At 45.3% G+C, this 18538-nt stretch overlaps 1 protein-coding gene across 1 annotated transcript in view; it reads right to left on the minus strand.

Moving 5' to 3' along the window:
* LOC138662962 (gastrula zinc finger protein XlCGF26.1-like) overlaps nucleotides 1-10159 on the minus strand; it is a 38788-nt gene extending 28629 nt beyond the window's left edge. Inside the window, exon 1 of the mRNA XM_069748984.1 lies at nucleotides 10081-10159. The gene's annotated coding sequence lies outside the window, so the exon portion shown is untranslated. The remainder of the gene's footprint in view (nucleotides 1-10080) is intronic.
* Between the last annotated feature and the right edge of the window lie 8379 nt (nucleotides 10160-18538).

The raw sequence follows: 18538 nt of genomic DNA on the forward strand, positions 1-18538 counted from the left end.
CTGGCGCGAAAGGGTTAATATTTTGCTGCACAACCTTTTGAGGCAATCAAATGATTCCTTTAACTGTCAATGAGACGTCTGCACCTCTCGACAGGTATTTTGTCCACTCCCCAAGAGCAAACTGCTCCAGTTGTCTCCTGACTGAAGGTTGCCTTTTCCAGACGGCATGTGTCAGCTCCTTCCAAAGATGCTCAATAGGATTTATATCAGGGCTCATAGAAGGCCACTTCAGAATAGTACAATATTTTCCTCTTAGCCATTCTTGGGTGATTTTAGCTGTGTGCTTTGGGTCATTATCCTGTTGCAAGACCCATGACCTGCGACTGAGACCAAGCTTTCTGACACTGGGCAGCACATTTCTCTCTAGAATCCCTTGATAGTCTTGAGATTTCTTTGCACCCTGCAAAGATTCTAGACACCATGTGACAGATGCAGCAAAACAGCCCCAGAACATAACAGAGCCTCCTCCATGTTTCACAGTAGGGACAGTGTTCTTTTCTTGATATGCTTCATTTTTCTGTCTGTGAACATAGAGCTGATGTGCCTTGCCAAAAAGTTAAATTTGTGTCTCATCTGTCCATAGAACATTCTCCCAGAAGCTTTGTGGTTTGTCATCGTGTAGATTAGCAAATTCCAGTCTGGCTTTTTTATGATTTTTTTCAACAATGGTGTCCTCCTTGGTCATCTCCCATGAAGTCCACTTTGGCTCATACAACGACGGTTGGTGCGATCTGACAATGATGTTCCTTGAGCTTGAAGTTCACCTCTAATCTGTTTAGAAGTTTTTCTGGGCTCTTTTGTTACCATTCGTATTATCCTTCTCTTTGATTTGCCATCAATTTACTCCTGTGGCCACGTCCAGGGAGGTTGGTTACAGTCCCATGGATCTTACATTTCTGAATAAATATATGCAACTGTAGTCACAGGAACATCAAGCTGCTTGGAGATGGTCTTATAACTTTTACCTTTAACATGTTTGCCTATAATTTTATTTTTGATCTCCTGAGACAACTCTTTCCTTAGCTTTCTCTGGTCCATGTTGAGTGTGATACTCACCATGTCACCATACAGCACAGTGAGTATCTGTGGCCCTATATACAGCCCACTCACTGATTCCAAGATTCTAGACACCTGTGATGCTAATTAGTGAACACACCATGATTTACCATGTCCCTTTTGTCACATTATTTTCAGGAGTACCATCATTTCTGTCCAGGCCTATTTCATGACTTTTATTTTTTGGTTAAATTCTGTGGAAGCATGGTTGAATAACAATGTCTGACTTTCACTTGTTCATTTTCATAGATCTTTTATTTCTTATTACTTTTGTCAGATTCAAGTTATTTCTGTGACCATTGTCAGTTTTTCTGTCATTAAACGAGGGGTACCAACAATTTTGACCACATATGTACAGATTATAACCCTCAGTGAATTAATTTATAAAATGGAATCACTTTATGAGGATTTCGACTATTCTGGCTTTCCATCATTTAGTCATATTAGGGCTTCTGCATATGGTGTGTCCAATCTCATCTGGGATCTGTTCCTGCTCTCCAGCTGGAGTAATCAGCTCCCTACTTCAGCCAATTGGAAAGTACCACACCCTACTAAAGCTCAAAGCACATGGCCGGAATCTGCCAGAAACAGCGTTGTTCTCCTCTGGTTCCGTCCTCTGTGCTCAGCTTGTGGCTTGTGTATTTGTTTCCTGTTGTGACGGTAGCCCGTTTACTGACTACTCTCGTGTCTTCTGATTCTGTCCTTCTGGTTCTGACCCAGCTACCCGACTATTCTTCTTGCCATCTAATACCACAGAATGGCAGGTAACACCATGGTCCAAGCCTAGGGGTCCCAGTGTAAGTCCAGATCCATGTAATGGTGTTAAAGGGCGATGAGCAAGGCGATCCTTGGGACATGGAAAGCAGAGAAGATAGTGCCAAGCATGTTCATGGTGGAGATCTTTTGAGCTGCCAGTTGACCATGAACAGTGCTCCCAACACATTGTGTCTGCAAACTATTCCAGCTAGATCTGCAGTCAAACAGCTAAATGGCGCTCCTTCCCTTCTGAACACTGCCATGTGCCCAGAGAGTAGTGTACAATCGTATGTAGGGTATTGTGAGAAGCTGGAAAATAATTTGTAAGATCCATTTGTTTTCTATTATCCTTTGTGAATAATTCCAAAGTTATAACCACATAAAGTGACACATGTCAGATTGTAAAAATGGGGCCGGATTAAGAACACAAAACTGGAAGAGGTTAAATCAGAGTATTCTGGACACTACTGTAATCAAAAACTGACTATAGACAATAACATCTACTGAAATGCTCAAACTGAACAGTCTCCATCAGTAATAAATGAGCAGCTAGTGGTGAAACCTCTCTGGGGGAATTAGAGCACGGGGCTCGGTGACTTCACAATCTAAACTATCGGAAGCTCCAATATTTTCTGTCAGATGAGTTTCAAGAAGAAATATTACACATTTTAAAGAGAACGGTGTATAATAGTGCAGAGCGGAGATGTCTTAAAGGGAATCTGTCAGCAGGATTGTGCTCAGTGACTACAGACACTGTCAGGTTGGTGCCGTTATACTGATTACACCGATACCTGGTGATGAAATCCGTCTTGTGGTTGTTGTTTAATCTGTGTTTGTAGTTTTCAGTTAACCCCTTCCCGACCTTTGACGCATACGCTGCGTCATGAAAGTCGGTGCCATTCCGACCCATGACGCAGCATATGCGTCATGGAAAGATCGCGTCCCTGCAGGCCGGGTGAAAGGGTTAACTCCCATTTCACCCGATCTGCAGGGACAGGGGGAGTGGTAGTTTAGCCCAGGGGGGGTGGCTTCACCCCCTCGTGGCTACGATCGCTCTGATTGGCTGTTGAAAGTGAAACTGCCAATCAGAGCGATTTGTAATATTTCACCTAAAAAACTGGGGAAATATTACAATCCAGCCATGGCCGATGCTGCAATATCATCGGCCATGGCTGGAAACACTTATGTGCACCCACCCCACCCCTCCGATCGCCCCCCCAGCCCCCCGATCTGTGGTCCGCTCCCCTCCGTCCTGTGCTCCGCTCCCCCGTCCTCCTGTCCGCTTCCCCGTGCACCAATCACACCCCCTGTGCTGCAATCAAACCCCCCCGCACTCCGATCCCCCCCCGCACACAGCGACCCCCCCCCCCGTGCTCCGATCCACCCCCCCCGCACAGCGATCCCTCACCCCGTGCTCCAATCCTTCCCCGTGCTCCAATCCTCGCTCCCGTGTTCCGATCCACCCCCCCCATGATCCGATCCACCCCCCCGTGCTCCGATCTCCCCCCCCTTATACTTACCTGGCCGCCCGAGGTCCGTTCGTCTTCTTTCCTGGGCGCCGCCATCTTCCAAAATGGCGGGCGCATGTGCAGTGCGCCCGCCGAATCTGCCGGCCGGCAGATTCGTTCCAGAGTGAATTTTGATCACTGAGATATATCCTATCTCAGTGATCAAAATAAAAAAAATAGTAAATGACCCCCCCCTTTGTCACCCCCATAGATAGGGACAATAAAAAAAATAAAGAATTTTTTTTTTTTTCACTAAGGTTGGGGTAAGGGGTAGGGTTAGGGGTAGGGTTAGGGTTAGGGGTAGGGTTAGGGGTAGGGTTAGGGCTAGGGTTAGGGGTAGGGGTAGGGTTAGGGGTAGGGTTAGGGCTAGGGTTAGGGTTTCGGTATGTGCACACGTATTCTGGTCCTATGCGGATTTTTCCGCAGCGGATTTGAAAAATCCACAGTGCTAAACCGCTGCCGATTTATCGTGGATTTACCGCGGTTTTTCTGCGCATTTCACTGCGGTTTTACAACTGCGATTTTCTATTGGAGCAGTTCTAAAACCGCTGCGGAATCCGCAGAAAGAAGTGACATGCTGCGGAATGTAAACCGCTGCGTTTCCGTGCAGTTTTTCCGCAGCATGTGTACAGCGATTTTTGGTTCCCATAGGTTCACATTGAACTGTAAACTCATGGGAAACTGCTGCGGATCCGCAGCGTTTTCCGCAGCGTGTGCACATACCTTTAGAATTAGGCTATGTGCACACGGTGCGGATTGGCCGCTGCGGATCCGCAGCAGTGTTCCATCGGGTTTACAGTACCATGTAAACATATGGAAAACCAAATCCGCTGTGCCCATGGTGCAGAAAATACCGCGCGGGAACGCTGCGTTGTATTTTCCGCAGCATGCCAATTCTTTGTGCGGATTCCGCAGCGTTTTACACCTGTTCCTCAATAGGAATCCACAGGTGAAATCCGCACAAAAAACACTGGAAATCCACGGTAAATCCACAGGTAAAACGCAGTGCCTTTTACCCGCGGATTTTTCAAAAATGATGCTGAAAAATCTCATACGAATCCGCAACGTTGGCACATAGCCTTAGAGTTGGGTTGGAATTAGGGTTGTGGTTAGGGTTAGGGGTGTGTTGGGGTTAGGGTTGTGGTTAGGGGTGTGTTGGGGTTAGGGTTGTGATTAGGGTTACGGCTACAGTTGGGATAAGGGTTAGGGGTGTGTTGGAGGTAGAATTGAGGGGTTTCCACTGTTTAGGCACTTCAGGGGGTCTCCAAACGCAACATGGCGCCACCATTGATTCCAGCCAATCTTGTATTCAAAAATTCAAATGGTGCACCCTCACTTCCGAACCCCGACGTGTGCCCAAACAGTGGTTTACCCCCACATATGGGGTACCAGCATACTCAGGACAAACTGCGCAACAATTACTGGGGTCCAATTTCTCCTGTTACCCTTGAGAAAATAAAAAATTGCTTGCTAAAACATCATTTTTGAGGAAAGAAAAATGATTTTTTATTTTCACGGCTCTGCGTTGTAAACGTCTGTGAAGCACTTGGGGGTTCAAAGTGCTCACCACATATCTAGATAAGTTCCTTGGGGGGTCTAGTTTCCAAAATGGGGTCACTTGTGGGGGGTTTCTACTGTTTAGGCACACCAGGGGCTCTGCAAACGCAACGTGACGCCCGCAGACCATTCCATCAAAGTCTGCATTTCAAAAGTCACTACTTCCCTTCTGAGCCCCCACGTGTGCCCAAACAGTGGTTTACCCCCACACATGGGGCATCAGCGTACTCAGGAGAAACTGGACAACAACTTTTGTGGTCCAATTTCTCCTGTAACCCTTGGGAAAATAAAAAATTCTGGGCTAAAAAATTATTTTTGAGGAAAGAAAACGTATTTATTATTTTCACGGCTCTGCGTTATAAACTTCTGTAAAGCACTTGGGGGTTGAAAGTGCTCACCACACATCTAGATAAGTTCCTTTGGGGGTCTAGTTTCCAAAATGGGGTCACTTGTGGGGGGTTTCTACTGTTTAGGCACACCAGGGGCTCTGCAAACGCAATGTGACGCCCGCAGACCATTCCATCAAAGTCTGCATTTCAAAAGTCACTACTTCCCTTCTGAGCCCCCACGTGTGCCCAAACAGTGGTTTACCCCCACACATGGGGTATCAGCGTACTCAGGAGAAACTGGACAACAACTTTTGTGGTCCAATTTCTCCTGTAACCCTTGGGAAAATAAAAAATTCTGGGCTAAAAAATTATTTTTGAGGAAAGAAAACGTATTTATTATTTTCACGGCTCTGCGTTATAAACTTCTGTAAAGCACTTGGGGGTTGAAAGTGCTCACCACACATCTAGATAAGTTCCTTTGGGGGTCTAGTTTCCAAAATGGGGTCACTTGTGGGGGGTTTCTACTGTTTAGGCACACCAGGGGCTCTGCAAACGCAATGTGACGCCCGCAGACCATTCCATCAAAGTCTGCATTTCAAAAGTCACTACTTCCCTTCTGAGCCCCCACGTGTGCCCAAACAGTGGTTTACCCCCACACATGGGGTATCAGCGTACTCAGGAGAAACTGGACAACAACTTTTGTGGTCCAATTTCTCCTGTAACCCTTGGGAAAATAAAAAATTCTGGGCTAAAAAATTATTTTTGAGGAAAGAAAACGTATTTATTATTTTCACTGCTCTGTGTTATGAACTTCTGTGAAGCACTTGGGGGTTCAAAGTGCTCACCTCACATCTAGATAAGTTCCTTTCGGGGTCTAGTTTCCAAAATGGGGTCACTTGTGGGGGGTTTCTACTGTTTAGCCACATCAGGGGCTCTGCAAACGCAACGTGACGCCCGCAGAGCATTCCATCAAAGTCTGCATTTCAAAACGTCACTACTTCACTTCCGAGCCCCAGCATGTGCCTAAACAGTGGTTTACCCCCACATATGGGGTATCAGCGTACTCAGGAGAAACTGGACAACAACTTTTGGGGTCAAATTTCTCCTGTTACCCTTGGGAAAATATAAAAATTGCGGGCTAAAATTCATTTTTGAGAAAATAATTTTTTTTTTTTATTTTCATGGCTCTGCGTTATAAACTTCTGTGAAGCACTTGAGGGTTCAAAGTGCTCACTACACATCTAGATTAGTTCCTTTGGGGGTCTAGTTTCCAAAATGGGGTAATTTGTGGGGGATCTCCAATGTTTAGGCACACAGGGGCTCTCCAAACGCGACATGGTGTCCGCTAATGATTGGAGATAATTTTCCATTTAAAAAGCCAAATGGCGTGCCTTCCCTTCTGAGCCCTGCCGTGCGCCCAAACAGTGGTTTACCCCCACATATGGGGTATCTGCATACTCAGGACAAACTGGACAACAACATTTGTGGTCCAATTTCTCCTATTACCATTGGCAAAATAGGAAATTCCAGGCTAAAAAATCATTTTTGAGAAATGAAAAATTATTTTTTATTTTCATGGCTCTGCATTATAAACTTCTGTGAAGCACCTGGGGGTTTAAAGTGCTCAGTATGCATCTAGATAAGTTCCTTGGGGGGTCTAGTTTCCAAAATGGGGTCACCTGTGGGGGAGCTCCATTGCATAGGCACACAGGGGCTCTCCAAATGCGACATGGTGTCCGCTAACAATTGGAGCTAATTTTCCATTCAAAAAGTTAAAAGGCGCGCCTTCCCTTCCGAGCCCTGCCGTGTGCCCAAACAGTGGTTTACCCCCACATATGAGGTATCGGCGTACTCGGGAGAAATTGCTCAACAAATTTTAGGATCCATTTTATCCTATTGCCCATGTGAAAATGAAAAAATTGAGGCGAAAATAAATTTTTTGTGAAAAAAAAGTACTTTTTCATTTTTACGGATCAATTTGTGAAGCACCTGAGGGTTTAAAGTGCTCACTAGGCATCTAGATAAGTTCCTTGGGGGGTCCAGTTTCCAAAATGGGGTCACTTGTGGGGGAGCTCCAATGTTTAAGCACACAGGGTCTCTCCAAACACGACATGGTGTCCGCTATCGATGGAGATAATTTTTCATTCAAAAAGTCAAATGGCGCTCCTTCCCTTCCGAGCCTTACCATGTGCCCAAACAGTGGTTTACCCCCACATGTGAAGTATCGGTGTACTCAGGAGAAATTGCCAAACAAATTTTAGGATCCATTTTATCCTGTTGTCCATGTGAAAATGAAAAAATTGAGGCTAAAAGAATTTTTTTGTGAAAAAAAAGTACTTTTTCATTTTTACGGATCAATTTGTGAAGCACCTGGGGGTTTAAAGGGCTCACTATGCATCTAGATAAGTTCCTTGGGGCGTCTAGTTTCCAAAATGGGGTCACTTGTGGGGGAGCTCCAATTTTTAGGCACACGGGGACTCTCCAAATGTGACATGGTGTCCGCTAAAGAGTGCAGCCAATTTTTCATTCAAAAAGTCAAATGGCGCTCCTTCCCTTCCAAGCCCTGCCGTGCGCCCAAACAGTGGTTTACCCCCACATATGAGGTATCAGCGTACTCAGGACAAATTGGACAACAACGTACGTGGTTCAGTTTCTCCTTTTACCATTGGGAAAATAAAAAAATTGTTGCTGAAAAATCATTTTTGTGACTAAAAAGTTAAGTGTTCATTTTTTCCTTCCATGTTGCTTCTGCTGCTGTGAAGCACCTGAAGGGTTAATAAACTTCTTGAATGTGGTTTTGTGCACCTTGAGGGGTGCAGTTTTTAGAATGGTGTCACTTTTGGGTATTTTCAGCCATATAGACCCCTCAAACTGACTTCAAATGTGAGGTGGTCCCTAAAAAAAATGGTTTTGTAAATTTCGTTGTAAAAATGAGAAATCGCTGGTCAAATTTTAACCCTTATAACTTCCTAGCAAAAAAAAATTTTGTTTCCAAAATTGTGCTGATGTAAAGTAGACGTGTGGGAAATGTTATTTATTAACTATTTTGTGTCACATAACTCTCTGGTTTAACAGAATAAAAATTCAAAATGTGAAAATTGCGAAATTTTCAAAATTTTCGCCAAATTTCCGTTTTTATCACAAATAAACACAGAATTTATTGACCTAAATTTACCACTAACATGAAGCCCAATATGTCACGAAAAAACAATCTCAGAACCGCTAGGATCCATTGAAGCGTTCCTGAGTTATTACCTCATGAAGGGACACTGGTCAGAATTGCAAAAAACGGCAAGGTCTTTAAGGTCAAAATAGGCTGGGTCATGAAGGGGTTAATGAGATTCTCATGCTCTGGGGCAGGGATGTGGGCGGGGCTTTATGTGGTGCTCTGGGGCGGGGCTGTGAGCGGGGCTTTATGTGGTGCTCTGGGGCGAGGCTGTGGGCGGGGCTTTGTGTGGTGCGCTGATTACATATTCATCTGTATTGGCTTATGACAGCTCGCTGATCCCTCACTGACCTGCCCCCCATTTTTACATTATGCATATAATAGTGTTGATATTATTGTTGATAATGCCTATAATATTGTGGCTATTGTGAGGCTTAGAAAAAAAATTTCATCCAGCAAAACGTCACCGATGATGGCGGCGCCTGTGAAGTAGCATCGGTAAGTAAGAGAGAGATACTACTGGACAAGCGCCATTGGTGTCATTTTGCTGGATGTAATTTTTTTTCTAAGTCTCACAATAGCCACAATATTATATACATTATGCAGGTCAGTGAGGGACCAGTGACCTGTCATAAGCCAATACAGATGAATATGTAATCAGAGCACCACATAAAGCCCCGCCCACAGTCCCGCCCCAGAGCACCACATAAAACCCCGCCCATAGCACCACATAAAGCCCCACCCCAGAGCACCACATAAAGCCCCGCCCACAGCCCCACCCCAGAGCACGATAATCTCATTAACTGAAAACTACAAATACAGATTAAAGAACAGTAAACCAGAGTTGCATTCATTTATGGTGGACCATTGGAGCTACTATGAATCCTGACCAGAAGATTAGAGGAAATAATATTGTTCCCCATTTCAGGAGATTGTGCAGTAATCTGAATTTCTTAGGATCAGAAACAATGTAATTTATGAGGTGGAGTGAATCCATGAAACCAGGGCTGGAGCCAACACATCTCCTGCAGGCGGGAATAAATGTATATTACAGCCATCAGCCACGCACAGCTCAGAGATATATCATGGCACCGGTGTGATGGGTTTATGCAGATTATCACAATCCTCCTGGAAGTTAGTCGGTTTTAATACAAATTGAAAAGTCCGGATAAAGGGAAACTCTGTTATTGTCCAGAAATTCACACTTGGCCTCACTGCACATTTAATGTTGTTGATCATAAAAATGAAGTTTGGCCAGAAAGACTGGACCTGGTCTTGTAGGGACCATATGATCACATTCAGCAGCACAGAAGGGAGAGAAGGGAGATTCATCCGATAAGATCTCAGGGTTCTAGGAAGCCAACAGCATCATTACCCTCCGCTTTCTCTTACAGGCCATCTAGTGATTTTCTATCTTGTCAGCACATTCTACGTACGCTGTCATTTGGCTTTGTAGTTCACAGATCTGGCAGGTAACAGCGTCTCCTAAACCCAGGGGGTAGGTGGATCTACCAGGTTGTAAGTTCTATAGAAAAGGGCTTTCAATGCCCAAAGTCATTTGAACAGTTTTGGGTGGACGAGAATGTTGTGGTCTAGAGGCAAAATGGTGATCATGGTAATACGGCCGGACTACACCACCGATAAAGCAGCCACAGCCGGTGACTGAGAAGAATCTGTGACCTCTCTGCATTTAGTGGTCACTACTCACCTGGGTAGTCATATGTAGGAATCTCCTCTTTACACCGCTCATCATCCCTCACATATGTCTCTGTAGTATTAATATGGGACAGATCTTCACCCTGAAACAAATGTTGTAAAAGTCACCGACAGATGGAGAAGTCACATCTATGATCAGCTCTAATCCTGCCATCTCCACCGCTCTCATTACACAAGTATAAAACATATAATACTGGTGGATAAAACAAGACTGAGCACAAGACCTTCACCGGCGTCTACACATCATAGGGACGGATGATTGACCTTGTGGAGAGCAAAACATCCAGCACCGCGGAGACACCATCACGTGTTTCTCAACGCAGTGATGGAAACTGGCTATCCGTGCCTTTATAGACTTTCTACTAGGCACTGCTCCTGATAGCCAGTTTCCTACTCCACACTGATGAGGGGCAAAAACCCCGAAACAGCTGTCTGTGGATGGATACCATGCTTGGCATAGGTGGTTTTCCTTTATTGGATGTTTTCCTTTATTGGATGCTGCCCTTCCCTTGGTTGTTCCTTCCCGGGGAAAGGCCTGGCTATTCACTGCCTGCGTTGAGAAAAACGTGATGGTGTCTCCGCAGCTCCTCTACATACACATCATAGGGAGATCTCCTGACACCTTCTCTCCATCTACCTGATGGTCCTGAGGAGCATTGGGATCTTCTTGGTTACAGTCATGTGGAAGAAGAGGACGGGGACATCTCTCTGGTGTTGTCCTCTTACTGGATAGATCTGGAGGAAACACATACAGGGAGTGAATTCATTCTTTACATACAGATAATTATAGGCCGTGTGTATTTAGTCCTGTCTATTACCTGGAGATGTGAGGGGCTGGGGAACCTCCATTATGACGTTCTTGTACAGATCTCTGTGTCCTTCTAAATACTCCCACTCCTCCATGGAGAAATAGACAGCGACATCCTGACACCTTATTGGAACCTGGCACATACAATGATACCGTCATCCCCCCGATCCCTTCATAGCGTTACTGTATAATGTCCCAGCATTCCCAGCAGTGTCACCTCTCCAGTCAGCAGCTCAATCATCTTGTAGATGAGTTCTAGGATCTTCTGGTCATTGATGTCCTCATGGATCAGGGGGTGAGGTGGAGGCCCCGTGATTGGGCTCAGGGGTCTTCCCCATCCCTCAGACACAGGGTCCTGACAGCGATCACTAGAGGTCTTCTTCACCACTGTGTAATCCTGGTAATGGGGAAACACATTAATAAATCTCACTACAGACATTTCCAGAGTCCTCACCTCTCCAGTTCTGTCCATCTGTTATTCCCATAGATAAGAATGATGTAATGTGACGTCAACAGAATCTCTCACCTCTCCAGTAAGCCGGAAGAGGATCTCTAGGGTGAGGTGTAATATCCTCTCCGCCATCTTGTCTCTGTCCATATCCATCACTGATGAGTAATTCAGGAAAATGTTCTTTTGTAGAAGATCTTCACTGAGAGGATCCGATATTGTAGAGACCTGAATGAGAAGATGAGCCGATGTAACATCATAAAAATCAGGTGATATTACTAATATATGGGGATATATAGGGGACATTACTAATATATGGGGGCACATTGTGGACATTACCAATATATGGGGCACATAGGGGAGAGTACTAATATATGGGGGCACATAGGGGACATTACCAGTGATGAGCGAGTATACTTGTTGCTCGGTTTTTCCCGAGCACGCTCGGGTGGTCTCCGAGTATTTATGACTGCTGAGAGATTTAGTTTTCCTAGCCGCAGCTGGATGATTTGCGGCTACTAGACAGCTTGATTACATGTGGGGATTCCCTAGCAACCATGCAACTCCCACACGTACTCAGGCTGGCTAGTAGTCGTAAATCATCCAGCTGCGGCTAGGAAAACTAACTCTCTGAGAAGTCATAAATACTCGGAGACCACCCGAGCGTGCTTGGGAAAACCCAAGCAACGAGTATACTTGCTCATCATTAGACATTACTAATATATTGGGGCACACAGGGGATATTACTAATATTCAAATATATGGGGGCACACAGGGGACAGTACTAATATATGGGGACACATAGGGGCCATTACTAATATATGGGGACACATAGGGGCCAGTAGTAATATATGGGGGCACACAGGGGACATTGTTAATATATGGGGGCACACAGGGGACATCTCCTGACACCTTCTCTCCATCTAACTGATGATCCTGAGGAGCATTGGGATCTTCTTGGTTACAGTCCTGTGGAAGAAGAGGACGGCGACATCTCTCTGGTGTTGTCCTCTTACTGGATAGATCTGGAGGAAACACATACAGGGAGTGAATTCATTCTTTACATACAGATAATTATAGGCTGTATGTACACTGCGCAAAAAAAATAAAGGGAACACTCAAATAACACATCCTAGATCTGAATGAATTATATATTCTCATTAAATACTTTGTTTTGTACAAAGTTGAATGTGATGACAACAAAATCACACAAAAATCATGAATGGAATTCAATTTATTAACCAATGGAGGCCTGGACTTGGAATGATACTCAAAATCAAAGTGGAAAATCAAATTACAGGCTGATCCAACTTCAGTGGAAATGCCTCAAAACAAGGAAATTATGCTCAGTAGTGTGTGTGGTCTCCACGTACCTGTATGACCTCCCTACAATGCCTGGGCATGCTCCTAATGAGGCAGCGGATGGTCTCCTGAGGTATCTCCTCCCAGAACTGGACTGAAGCATCTGCCAACTCCTGGACAGTCTGTGGTGCAATGTGACATTGGTGCAAGACATGATGGCCCAGATGTGTTCAATCGGATTCAGGTCTAAGGAACCGGCGGGCCAGTCTATAGCTTCAATACCTTCATCTTGCAGGAACTGCTGACACACTCCAGCCACATGAGGTCTGGCGTTGCCCTGTATTAGGACGAACCCAGGGCCAACCGCACCAGCATATGGTCTCATAAGGGGTCCGAGGATCTCATCTTGGTACCTAATGGCAGTCAGGCTACCTCTGGCGAGAACATGGAGGGCTGTGTGGCCCCCCAAAGAAATGCCACCCCACACCATTACTGACACAATGCCAAACCGGTCATGCTGAAGGATGTTGCAGGTAGCAGATAGAAGATCACTCCCAACGGCACCTCCAGACTCTGTCACGTCTGTCACATGTGCTCAGTGTGAACCTGCTTTCAACTGTGAAGAGCACAGGGCGCCAGTGGTGAATTTGCCAATCCTGGTGTTCTGGGGCAAATGCCAAGCACAGTGTTGCGCTGTGAGCACAACCTCCATCTGTTGACGTGGGGCACACAGACCATCCTCATGGAGTCGGTTTCTAACCGTTTATGCAGATACATGCACATTTGTGACCTCCTGGAAGTAATTTTGCAGGGCTCTGTCAGTGCTCCTCTTGTTCCTTGTTGCACAAAGGCTGAGGTAGCGGCCCTGCTGCTGGGTTGTTGCCCTCCTACGGCCTCCTCCACATCTCCTGGTGTACTGGCCTGTCTCCTGGTAGCGCCTCCAGCCTCTGGACAATTCACTGAAAGGCACAGCAAACCTTCTTGCCACAACTCGCATTGATGTGCCATCCTGGATGAGCTGCACTACCTGAGCCACTTGTGTGGGTTGAAAAGTCCCTATCATGCTACCACGAGTGTGAAAGCACAACCAACATTCAAAAGTGACCAAAACATCAGCCAGATAGCATTGGTACTGAGATGTGGTCTGTGGTCCCCACCTGCAGAACCACTCCTTTATTGAGGGGGTCTTGATAATTGCCAATAATTTCCACCTGTTGTCTATTCCATTTGCACAACAGCATGTGAAATTGATTGTCAATCAGTGTTGCTTCCTAAGTGGACAGTTTGATTTCACAGAAGTTTGATTTACTTGGAGTTATATTCTGTTGTTTAAGTGTTCCCTTTATTTTTTTGAGCAGTGTATTTAGTCCTGTCTATTACCTGGAGATGTGAGGGGCTGGGGAACCTCCATTATGACGTTCTTGTACAGATCTCTCTGTCCTTCTAAATACTCCCACTCCTCCATGGAGAAATAGACAGCGACATCCTGACACCTTATAGGAACCTGACACATACAATGATACCGTCATCCCCCGATCCCTTTATAGTGTTACTGTATAATGTCCCAGCATTCCCAGCAGTGTCACCTCTCCAGTCAGCAGCTCAATCATCTTGTAGATAAGTTCTAGGATCTTCTGGTAATTGATGTCCTCATGGATCAGGGGGTGAGGTGGAGGCCCCGTGATTGGGCTCAGGGGTCTTCCCCATCCCTCAGACACAGGGTCCTGACAGCGATCACTAGAGGTCTTCTTCACCACTGTGTAATCCTGGTAATGGAGAGACAGATTAATAAATCTCACTACAGACATTTCCAGAGTCCTCACCTCTCCAGTTCTGTCCATCTGTTATTGCCATAGATAAGAATGATGTAATGTGACGTCATCAGAATCTCTCACCTCTCCAGTAAGCCGGAAGAGGATCTCTAGGGTGAGGTGTAATATCCTCTCCGCCATCTTGTTTCTGTCCATATCCATCTTTGATGGGTAAATCAGGAAAATTTTCTTTTGTAGAAGATCTTCACTGGGAGGATCTGATATTGTAGAGACCTGAATGAGAAGATGAGCCGAAGTAAGATGTAAGAATCCTGTATAATAATACAATTACTGGAGATAATAAGGGAAACATATTAGATTTATTATTTTACAGTATTTAGTTTCCTTCTTTACATCTACTAATAAATCCTATATATTTAGGCCACAGACAACAAGCAGCTTCTTCCTCGGAGTCGGCAGCTGAATACGTTCCTCATAGACACATCTTCCATAACGCTAATTCTCGTCTCATTTACCGACCCTGGAATCGGCATTAGCAATACTGCAGGAGATATTCATTACACGCGACATGAGAAATAACTACTTCATGATGAGGACGACATCTCCATCTTCTACTACGGCTCTAGAGACATATTTGGCCAGAGTCGGTCACTGACTCCATCACCAACGGCCGTCTATATGAAGGTTTCCCGTCTTCCTGTAATCTTCCATCATGTTAGATCTCAGGTCTGATTCACACACAGAAGTTTGTTTATAGCCTAGGAAGGGGGTAATACCCATGGAGCATCCCAGGCTAATATTATCAGCTCACAACTGTATACTTAGCCTTTAGTGGCTATTAAAATGGGGGACCCCAAAAAAAGTGATGTAGGGTCCCCCTATATTTAATAACCAGCAAAGGCTATGCAGACAGCTCTGGGTTGATATTAATAGCCTAAGAAGGGGCCATGGATACTGGCCCCCCTAGGCTAAAAACAACAGCTCTCAGCCACCCCGGAAAAGGCACATCTCTAAGATGCACCAATTCTAGCAGTTAGCCTCTCTCTTCCCACTTGCCCTTTAGCGGTGGCAAGTGGGATAATAGTTGGGGGGTTGGTGACACCTTTGTTTTGTAAGATGACATCAAGCCTCGAGGTTAGTAATGGAGAGGCATCAATAAGACGCCCCCATTACTAACCCCATAGTCACATTGAAAGAAAACACAAGACACTCAGAAAAAAAGTCTTGTTATCAAAAATAAGGGGAACCCACGCAGTTTTTTTTTTAAATTATGTATTTACCGCACAGAAGCAGCTGATGAATACTCCTATCATCCACTCCTGCTCTCACTGTCATTAGTGGCAGCAGGTGTCGGATGATGGGAGCAGTTGTCCCATCAGCAGACACCAGTGACCGGAGGTAACCTCTATACCTCCAATCACAGCTGAGTGCTCTCGCTGTCTTTTGACAGTGGGGGAACTGCGGATCTCTGACAGGCGGGAATGGTTTCACCGCCGTTCAGAAGGGGTGTTTGCCGTGCTGTCATGCATATGACAGCATGTCCAACACTGTATTGTCGAGCCCCCATTCAAATGAATGGGGTTCGGGTCCACTCTGCTCAATGACAGACTGTATGGATGCATCATGCAACCTGCCATCTAGAGGAAGCGGAGCCGAGTGTGAGGTCACATCCGGCTGTCCATGACTTTTCTGCAGCAAATACGCTACAAAAAGGTCAACCTACGTATTTGCAGCATTATTTTTATCATCCATTCAAGTCAATGGGTGAAAAATGCTGCAAAAACTCTGAAAGAAGTGACATGCTCTATGTCAAAAGCACGCTGCAAAGCACAAAATCCTGATGACAAAAAACCAATGTGTATGAGATTTCTGAAATCTCATAGACTTTGATGGTAATGGAAAAAGCAGATGAAAATTAGCATATAAAAACGCAGCAAAAACGCCCAGTGTGAACATACCCGTGAGAGCAGGAGAAGATGATGGGGGGTATTCATAAGCTGCTCTTGTGCTGTAAATAAATAATAAAAAAAGGTATGGGTTCCCACTATTTTTGATAATCAGCCAGGCAAAACTGACAGCTGGGGTCTGCAACCCTCAGCCGTCAGCTTCAGCAAGGTTGGTTATCAAGAATAAAGGGGTCCCCACGCTCCTTTTTAAATTATTTAAATAACTGAAAAAAATGGCAGGGGGTCCACCCCATTTTGTGACCACCAGCCTTTCTAAGGCCGGGATCACACATGCGGAAACACGTCCGTGTCTCGCATGTGAAATCCAAGCTCTGGCGCCGGCACTGTGGAGCAGAGCGTGCGGCCGCATAGCAACACATGGAGCCGCACGCTCCCCTCTGGAGTGCCGGCGCCAGAGCTTGGATCTCACATGCGAGACACGGACGTGTTTCTCGCATGTGTGATCCCGGCCTAAAGCTGACAGCTGGGGGCTGGTATTCTCAGGCTGCTAAGGGGCCATGGATATTGACCCCCAAGCCTAAGAATAGCTGCCCGCAGCGGCCCACAAAAGGCACATCTATTAGATGCACCAATTCTAGTGCTTTGCCTGGCTCTTCCTACTTGCAAGTGGGGTTAAAATTTGTGTAGTTGATGTCACCTTTATATTGTCAGGTAACATCAAGCCCACGGCTCAGTAATAGAGAGTAAGACACCGATCCATTACTAATCCTATAGTTATATGTAAATAAAGACACAGCAAGAATAAAGTGAATTGAAAATGACACAGACTCCATTAACCCCTTTCCGACATTAGACGTACTATCCCGTCCATGTGGGGTGGGCCCCTATGACCACGGACGGGATAGTACGTCATATGCGATCTGCAGCGCTCACGGGGGGAGCGCCGCCGATCGCGGCCGGGTGTCAGCTGCCTATCGCACCTGACATCCGGCACTATGTGCCAGGAGCGGTCACGGACCGCCCCCGGCACATTAAACCCTGGCACACCGCGATCAAAGATGATCGCGATGTGCCGGCGGTACAGGGAAGCACCGCGCAGGGAGGGGGCTCCCTGCGGGCTTCCCTGAGACCCCCGCAGCAACGCGATATGATCGCGTTGCTGCGAGGGTCTTACCTCCCTCCCTGCCTGCTCCAGCCCCGGATCCAAGATGGCCGCGGATCCGGGTCCTGCAGGGAGGGAGGTGGCTTCACAGAGCCTGCTCAGAGCAGGCACTGTGAAGCCTGAGGTGCTGCATGTCAGATCAGTGATCTGACAGAGTGCTATGCAAACTGTCAGATCACCGATCTGTGATGTCCCCCCCTGGGACAAAATAAAAAAGTTAAAAAAAAAAAATTTCCAAATGTGTAAAAAAAAATTAAAAAAAATATTCTTAAATAATGAAAAAAAAAAATAAATATTATTCCCATAAATACATTTCTTCATCTAAATAAAAAAAAACCCCAATAAAAGTACACATATTTAGTATCGCCGCGTCCGTAACAACCCAACCTATAAAACTGGCCCACTAGTTAACCCCTTCAATAAACACCGTAAGAAAAAAAAAAAAAACGAGGCAAAAAACAACGCTTTATTATCATACCGCCGAACAAAAAGTGGAATAACACGCGATCAAAAGGACAGATATAAATACCGGTGGTACCGCTGAAAACGTCATCTTGTCCCGCAAAAAACGAGCCGCCATACAGCATCATCAGCAAAAAAATAAAAAAGTTATAGTCCTGAGAATAAAACGATGAAAAAATAATTATTTTTTCTGTAAAATAGTTTTTATCGTATAAAAGCGCCAAAACATAAAAAAATGATATAAATGAGGTGTCGCTGTAATTGTACTGACCCGAAGAATAAAACTGCTTTATCAATTTTACCAAATGCGGAACGGTATAAACGCCTCCCCCAAAAGAAATTCATGAATAGCTGGTTTTTGGTCATTCTTCCTCACAAAAATCGGAATAAAAAGCGATCAAAAAATGTCACGTGCCCGAAAATGTTACCAGTAAAAACGTCAACTCGTCCCACAAAAAAAAAGACCTCACATGACTCTGTGGACCAAAATATGGAAAAATTATAGCTCTCAAAATGTGGTAACGCAAAAAATATTTTTTGCAATAAAAAGCGTCTTTCAGTGTGTGACGGCTGCCAATCATAAAAATCC

Source organism: Ranitomeya imitator, chromosome 2 (genome assembly GCF_032444005.1).
Source record: "Ranitomeya imitator isolate aRanImi1 chromosome 2, aRanImi1.pri, whole genome shotgun sequence".
Lineage (NCBI taxonomy): Eukaryota > Metazoa > Chordata > Amphibia > Anura > Dendrobatidae > Ranitomeya > Ranitomeya imitator.